This window comes from Betta splendens, chromosome 4, assembly GCF_900634795.4.
Source record: "Betta splendens chromosome 4, fBetSpl5.4, whole genome shotgun sequence".
Lineage (NCBI taxonomy): Eukaryota > Metazoa > Chordata > Actinopteri > Anabantiformes > Osphronemidae > Betta > Betta splendens.
The window spans coordinates 4521442-4530204 of record NC_040884.2 but is presented as its reverse complement, the minus strand read 5'-3'; the positions used below and the strand labels follow the sequence as shown (position 1 = coordinate 4530204).

At 44.0% G+C, this 8763-nt stretch overlaps 1 long non-coding RNA gene across 1 annotated transcript; it reads left to right on the top strand.

The window, feature by feature from the left end:
- The first annotated feature begins 2260 nt into the window (after positions 1 to 2260).
- LOC129604061 (uncharacterized) lies at positions 2261 to 5211 on the top strand. The gene is made up of 2 exons (XR_008694624.1): positions 2261 to 3105; positions 3843 to 5211. It is a non-coding gene; the product is annotated as an uncharacterized LOC129604061 (long non-coding RNA).
- Positions 5212 to 8763: the final 3552 nt, after the last annotated feature.

The following is an 8763-nucleotide window of genomic DNA, read 5'->3' as shown; positions in this document are numbered from 1 at the left end:
TAAAATTGATGTGCACAACACTGCATAAAAACAAAATGTATAAAAAAAAGATTTCAGTTTTGACTTTGCTTTGTAATTGAGACACTATCATTTTACTGTTTAAATTGAATAGTTACTTGTTAACAGTGAAGCAGGGGCTTTGAACACACACACACACACACACACACACACACACACACACACACACACACACACACACACACACACACACACACACACACACACACATTTCACTGGTGTTTAATTACATTAATATGCAATATCAGTCGTTAGTAGCTGTTTAATTATGAATGAAGATGTAATGACACTACCATTAATATTTAATTAAAGGGCAATAAAGTGTTATTTGGCAGCATTACAAAACTAGACACTAATAAAGGAGCGTCTTTAGCCAGTAATTACCACAGACAGAGGAGTCCTGTCCCTCTTAAAATTTGACTGCCTGGAAAGGTAAATACAGAGGACAGAGAGAGGTCAAATGTGTGTATACATTTGTGCGACTGCAACAATTCAGCCAGCAGCGCCTTTGTGATCCACATGGAGAAGCTAAAGGCGTTAAGGCAGAACAACCATCTGGAGCTGCAGAAAGCGTGTTGTTTGTGTCTCTTGTCTCCTCAATGCAAAGCACAACATGACAGCAACCTAACAGATATAAATAACAGGAAAGGGGCCGTGAATGGGGCCCCATAGAAATGGTAAAATCCCCCTGAATCTCTTTACATGCGGTGACCTCCAGCCAGGTCAACGCAGTCAGCTGCTCTCAGTGCCAGGAGTTCAATACACTTTGGGGGAGTTTCATTCTGCTCAGAGACCGCAACCCGTAATATTTGGTACCCTTTTAATGATCACGATCCGCTCTTGAACCTTTCCGTGCTACTTTTGATGGAGATTCTGATCTCGATGTTGTGTCCAGTCGGCCGGACCGCGTCCGGCGCTTGTCGGGCCGGGATCGCGTGACGCCAGCAGGCACAACGCATGGCTGAGCAGCAGACACCCATGCCGTGGCATTGAGATGCTAAAGCTGCAACGTGTTTACACGAGTTTCTCCCTTTTCTTCTGTCTGCGGCCACCATTTAGTCAGACAATAGGCACAATGTTGGCCTCATCTGCGAGTGGGCCGGCCCGACGAGGCGCGCTGTCAGCTGGGGCGCGCTGCTTTGCTCTGGAGTGGATGTTTACATCAGTGGGAGGAAGCATTGTTTTAACCTGAACGGCCGTGATACAGGACGCACACGGCAGTCGGAGGCGTTCAAAATGCTCGACAGTGTTCAGAAGCGCATGCACAACTGTTTATTTTAGCTTCGTATAAAAAAGGTCCTAATTGGCAAATGCTTTGTCTTTTTTCGGCACCGGTACCAGCGCTGCTCCACAGCCGGCAGCATCGACACGCAGGCCTCAGAGCTCCCTCGGCGTATATTAAGTCCAGCTAATGAGCTGGTCAATCTGACAAGAAGGCGTCTTTGATCGATGTCCCCTTTGAATTGATGTGCTCCGCCGATAAAGGACACCGGCCCATCAAGAAATGGAGACGAAGTAGTGCCTGGAAACTCACACTTCCTCACAGGCAAGTAGTTCAAGCAGTCAGCCTGTTTTTAAAAGTATGCATGACTAGTTCACAAGAAACTGGTGCAACACAGATGTTGCATGATGTCCATGTTACTTGGTTGGATGGTCAACTAACTGAAAACTAAGTATTTCACTGGTGAAATTTAAACATTCTTCTCTGAAATACATGTGACAAAGTGTACAAACCCTAGTTTCCTCACGCAGCCCCATCAATTGTACATTTAGCATATTTTCAAACCAGCAAGAGCTACTGGGACCAATCTACATGTAATAATCATCAGAAAATTTCCCAGCTGAATATATTTGCATAACATTATTACTCAATCGCAGTGACTCTGATTTAGGATGAGCCACATTACTAATAGGCTTCCCTTAATGCTCATGTATAAATCTTGGGGTACATATCTGCTTTGACATTAATGACTAAATGTTACTTCTCAGCCTTGTCGCGACGATGATCAAAAGTACTTCATTTGGCTTCAACTGTTTAAAATTTCAGTTCTGTCTTCCTTTTCCAACTAATATTGTGGATAAAAGATTTCTGTGTGTCAGGCTTAAAGATGGGAAGTCATTCAGCGACTCCACTGGAAAAAGTTTTGGAGCCACTACTTGATGGACTTTGGACTTTGGTGTCAAGTTTATTGTTTTCTCTCACTTAGTACAAACCTAACACAGTAACAGCTGTTTTAAAGTCACAGTGGTTACAGATAAGATACTTTGTCTCCCATTCTGTCCGTATTTTATTCTCCTCCCTCTTCTAATAGAACATTAACCAATAAAAATGAAATGTCTAAAAAGGTAAAAAAAAGCCAGCGTCCCACCGACTCATCTGCCGTCCTCACCTCCTGCTCAGTATTCAGCACAGGCAACAACTCAATTAACCAGGAGCCCCCAGCCATCACACCAGCAGGCTGCCTCATAATATTTCCCATAATGTTTCATCCAATTTGGAGAGTTTGACGTTTACCCCCTGCAGGACTGCAGCGAGAGACAATGACTGAAGGCTAGGGGCCACTGAGGTGGAGACGGTGTGTGCGATGGTGATGAGCACTGGAAATCGGTGCCCCGGCCTGCAGGTGAACATGTATCATAAAACCACTCCCTTCCTCTAACAACTCGTCCAAAACTTTTCAAGTGCAGGTTCATATTTTTTTCCAAATGATGCACATAAACTTAACAGCCCACAAAGAAGCAGAAGGAGTGCGTATAAGTGTATGTACTGCATGTGAAGGGCAGTTTGTAAAGTGCAGAGGATGTTTATAGCACAATGGGTTAAGATCACCAGCAGCTGGAGGATCGTCCACTCTGAGGCGAGACTTTTGAGAAGCCATTTTAAGGCCTCCTGTCATTGGCGTGACCCTGCCGGTGCCTCTCTGCCTCCACAGCCCTCCTGCTTTAGCGTCAGCTCCCCCATTGTCCTGGACGGAGGAGGACTCGGCCGCTCCTAAGTGATGGCGCAAGAGTCACCTCGTTGGAACTGATGCCCCCGATCAGCGATGGGCTGGAAAAGCATAAAGAAAGAACGGGAAGGGACAGAAGGTGTGTGTGGGGGGGGGGGGGGGGGGGGGGGGGGGGGGTGGGGGGGGGGGGGGGGGGGGGGGGCGCTGACACGGCACTTTCCTCAACCCACATAGGGGGAGAGAAGGCAGATAGAGGGAGGTAAAGAGGGGGAAGAGGGAGGGGTCTCATTTATGATTAAAAGATAGGCTAGATAACCCTGCAAGCCTGGCCCATCACTCTCCTTTAAAATGAGGTGCTAATGGCACCCAGGGAGGAAGGGGAAGCTTGTGCGCCATTAACCAGAATCTCTGAATCCTTAACCCGGCGTGGGCTCTCTCTCGTCCCGGGGAAATGACCACCTAAGCTGTGGATAATGATGAGGAGGGTTCATCTGGAAAAAAAAAATCTGTGGTCTAGTTGCACATATTGTTGAGATTTCTAAGTGTGTTCGCTTTAGAATCGGCTCATCGTCAGGGGACGTCGCACGTGTTGTGTTGTAGTGAGTGTGTGTGTGTGTGTGTGTGTGTGTGTGTGTGTGTGTGTGTGTGTGTGTGTGTGTGTGTGTGTGTGTGTCTGCCATCGCTGCGTCTCTCTTCAACACGTCACTCCTAATGAGCATGTGATTAACGGTAACGTACCTCATTAGGTAAAACAGGTTTCTTAATGACACGCGGTGACAGCAGAACCGCTCCACTCCGTGGCCCAGTTTCAATATGGCTTGTCACATTTTCTTTAAACGTGTGTCCTTTTCTGCCTCTTTTCTTTCTCTATCTAAGATCTCCATCACTACCTCCACGCTGGTCCCTCTCCTGTCTGAGCGAAAGGGCAAGTCCCTGCAGCCGCGTGCCAGCCGATCCTCAGCCTCGATCCAGAGGAATGCTAATAGTTTGTAACCGGACCCGGAGCCTCTCCAGTGCTACCCAAACAGGGCCAACGGGCCCGAAACAGACACCGCGAATGTTTCCATTGCTCATATTGAGCTATCAGTATCTTTATAGTTAGAAATCCTCCATATTTTACCAGCCCCTCTCCAGTTGCCACCATAACTCTTGCTTTGCCGGGTCTCAAGCAACATATCCGTCTTATTTTGGAGCACATATCTACATAGTGTCACAGTCTGAAAGAAGATACATGGAGGCGGCTGAAGTGATGCCACTGGAGGAGGTTATAGCACGGCTCCAACATCAATCATGATGTACAGCACTTTCCATTTTTGACACACATTTCAGCAACTTTGGGAACTTGCTGCTATCATCAGATGAGTAACCTCTTTAGCACAAGTTAGTGAACTAGATCAACATGCAGGGTAGTTTTAAATACTAAAACAAAATAATATTTATTGTTGGTCTTTGGCAAAGGTATTTGTATAGTTTCTATCAAGGCTAATATTTTAAATATGCCTTCTTATTAAATATTATATGAAAGCACTTTTGATCTGCAAATTTGAAGTAAATACACGTCGAATTTAATGATATGATACTGGAAGTGAATGCAAGAGAAGAACACAAGTAAAATAAAAATGAATAGAAATTAAAGTAGAAAATAGAAACGTAGCTTTTACAGTTTGGGTGAACCAGCCGTCGTCAACCTTGTGTCTTATATTTGGTTCGACGCCATGTTTGTTTGGACACAACCACAAGTGCCACTTTGTGGGGATTTGTCTTGTTTTTACTCTTCAGTGAACTCAACTTTAATTATTTAAACGATTGACAGCGTCTTTATGGATCATAGATGCACATGGAAAACAACGGTAAGAGTCTGACTTTTTGTTGTCTTTAAACATCGGTTGTTTTTTAACTGTTTCTGTCCTGAATGCTTATGCTAACGTTCTGCTTTGCTAAACTCACCTGTTACTCAACAAATGTACTATCAACTATTAAATTTGAATCGTCTGGGGAACAGAGAGAGTTGAGCTAATTTACACAAACCTTCCCCGTAACCTAGTGAGCTAATGATTTGATGTTAAACAAGCTAGTTAACCTGAATCACACATGTTTAAGGGGGTCATTATAATCCGTACGGAGATGTTTGAACAACATAATGATGTTTTAAGTTAATGATGTTTCTTATTGCATGTTTTCTTGTCTTTTGAGCCACAGTCTGCATTTTTGCAGTAAATGTTTTTTTTTTTTTTTTTTTTTTTTTTTTTTACAAAAGCTATTTTGTGGTAATAAAAATTCATTCAATATGTTCTCTGGAGCCATAATGATCCTAAATGACCTACCCAATATAGAGTAGTTTAAATCTGGTCATTTCTAAACAGCTTGAAAATATAGCCCTCGAATTGGATCTAGAAGTAAAAGGCAGTCGTGTAGAGTGTGTATGGGTGTGAACAGGCAGGAAACTGCTCCAGATTGCAGAGGATCATTTGTTTTTTGTGTGTGAATCAGGAGGACACACTGGACAGGCTGCTGGTGTGTGTGCATGCGCTGGCGAAGGCGTTGACAGTAGAGGAAAACCCCTTTTAGCACGTCCATAAAAGCGGCATTTAACATTGTCACAACAACTGCTTAGAAAAAGCCAAGTGTTCATTAAACAAGGGCAATGATGCACTACAAAGTCACAACCCCTCACCACTGTCACCACTGTGGCCTGCCTGCCATCCATCCATCCATCCATCCATCCATCCATCCATCCATCCATCCATCCATCCATCCATCCATCCATCCATCCATCCATCCATCCATCCATCCATCCATCCATCCATCCATCCATCCATCCCATCTGCATAACTCACAGTCTGTTGTATACAGTTCCTGCTACACAGCAGCATCAGAGAGTTTTTCTGAGTGATTTCCAGTGTGAAGTTATGGTGTTGATTAGCGCAGTGACAGGTGCCATGATTAAAATGGGCGATAGTAATAGTGCAGCATTCATGCATTGACAACTTTGCTCTGCATGGCTTTGTGAGTGGTGATGTATGACACCATTAGGGTAACCTCAGGGCCCCGGAGGACACTTATCTCCCTTGTCACGTCCTTCACACTTCCCATTCTCCCCCTAACAAAAGGACGCCTGCTCCCCAGTCTGCATGCTTATGAACCGCCTGTGTGCTTGTGTGTGTGTGTGTGTGTGTGCAATATGTGTGTGTATCTGTTGCCTGTCCAGCAGGCAGCGAACATGAAGATTGGTTTACGTGTAGTATTTTTCATTATGTCTGTGCATGAGTCAGTTTGGTTTAGGAAGCTGGCAGATTTAGGCTCCATGTGTTTTACTCCTTCTACACAACATACAGACAGCTTCGCATTAGATGACGTTCCTGAGCTTGGCAATGTGGGAAAGTAGTTTTCAAATGTTGTAACTTTTTAAAATAAATATTACTTTCTTAAAATTATTCTAATATTGTCATAGTTATAAATACCAACACCCCATCAATCGTTTTAAAACCTTTATAGTTTTAACCACTACAAATTGTTGTTTTAAGCCTGAGGCACCCTGATCTTCTCTGTGGTGGCACGGCGTTGCAGCATTTAGCACTGTGGACTTCACATTCTGTTATATGAACCCCACCTCTCTCCCAGTGACAGCTGGGATGGTCTCCAGCCCCCCCACAGCAGGGGGCACTTTTAATATACCGAATAATGTTATCTGTCTTCTCATTTAAGGAGGCCAACTAGCAAGTGTTTTTGTGCTTTGGTGGGTGGGTGAATCTTATTGAGAAATAACACTGTGCACTTCCCACATGCTAACAATATGTTAGCATGTGTTTTTCCGCTTGAGTAAGTTAGTCCACATCTGTCAACAAGCAGAATGTCTTTCCGTTGTTGTTTCTGCCATATGGTGTGGCACAGGCAAAGCTGTGTTGAGTCGAGCTGTTGTTTAGAATGGATATCCATCAGGTTTCTATCTACTACATGACATATAAATATGAAAAACGTGTCAACTCCTATCGTGTTAACATTCAATTCGCTGGCCTTATTAATAGAATAAATAAACCACCTCAAAATGCGTGATATGTGTTTGTGCTAATGCTGTCCTGATAACTGTAAACACCTCTTTGTGTTCATGTGGCCGGTCTGTCGTGCTGCACTGGGCAAATGTTTGCGAGAACACCTCTGTAAACATGCACATCTTTGGGGGGGGTCATCCAAGGGGTGGCTGACATGTAACGCACACCCACAACCACCGATACTGCAGACATGTCAACGGAAGTGTAAGGCAATACCCAGTTTTCCTAACAAGTTGAACCCAGCTGCAGGCATCCAGAAACTTCAAACACGTCCCCTCCCCACTTCAAAAATATACACATGCTTATTTCTGGCAGCATGCAACCCCTTAATTATTTCAGTTGGCTGAATTTGAGATGATTGGGTTCGTAAGGTTTTGAAGAGAGAGCGAGGAGTCAAGATACGGAGCATAAAACAAACTGACAGCGACAGGATATCAAGGTCAGGGTGGGGGATGGATTTTAGAGGATACACACATGCACTTACACTTACACAATCACAGACGTATGTACAAATTGCTGTCCTTGTCTCTCTTGAGACCCTCCTTCCTGTCCTTTAGCCGCTACCTCACCGCCGCTGATGAGTCAAACAGACAACGGCTTCGCTCTCTCTCTTTTGCTGGGATTGATAACGGTTGTAATTGAGGTGCTTATAATGGAGTGCCAGCTTCCTCACACTCAGGCGGTGGTTTCCAGGTTGTCTCAAGGCAGAGACGGGAGTTGAGTGGGGGCATCGGGAGGGGGATATGAATGTGTTAAGAGTGTGTGGTGTCTACAAGGCTATTAGCAAACAAGCTCTGGTGGAGAAAGCTCAGGTCACATTTGCTGCCTGGGAAATGACGCAAAAAAGTGACTCTGTTTAATCATTTTTTACATAGAATTTCTAATTAAAGTCTGGTCTTGAATAATCGGCATTTATTTTGTTGTTGATACGCTTGTCATTTGATTACAAACACCTGTTGTCAGTCTATGAACATGGTTGAGTGGTGAGTGATGTCATGGAACTAGATGATTATAATTAGAGAAATGATGCATTGACATGTGGTTAGGAGCCAAGACATGTGCAACGAAGGCGTCCAGGGTGTTAAGCCTGTAGCAGAAGTTTGCGTAGCAGGATTTAGCCGTTATGTATTTAAACGGGTCCTTAAAGTTACCCAAAGCTGCCTCTAAGAAAGGTATTGATCTTATGTTGACATGCAGCAGTCTCCACCCACTGGATTAAAACTCACAGATCATCAACATGCTAAACGTCTGGGACAGACTGGTTTTCTTTTATCAAGGATCAAGGAAAATAGGCATAACAGATCCCTCAGTCTAATAAACACTGTGCAGAACTCATCAGTGCTACGAGTGCAGATCAATAGACACTGAATGAGAGTAATAGCTTTCACCTTAAAACACACAAATTCCAATTAAGCCCAGTTTTCCAACAGACACTTGACATTTTGAGCGTGAGCCTTTGGGTGCATCAGTGGTTAAATATAAACATCCAAACAGAATTACTGATTATTTGAGACCATTTTTTACAACAGAGATAAGAGAAGCCAAGTTTCTTTCTCTCTACATTTGCACTTGGATACGTATTAAAGTTTAAAAGTAAGTTGTACAGATGACCTGCACAGACCGCGGCTCCCAAATGGCGAGGCTAAAAGGAACAACCCAGATAAATCATAGAGTGAAACTCGAGTCCAGGGCTGTTGTCGCAGATTTATCGGCAGCTGTATTTTTCTAGTGTCAACTGATGTTCCATG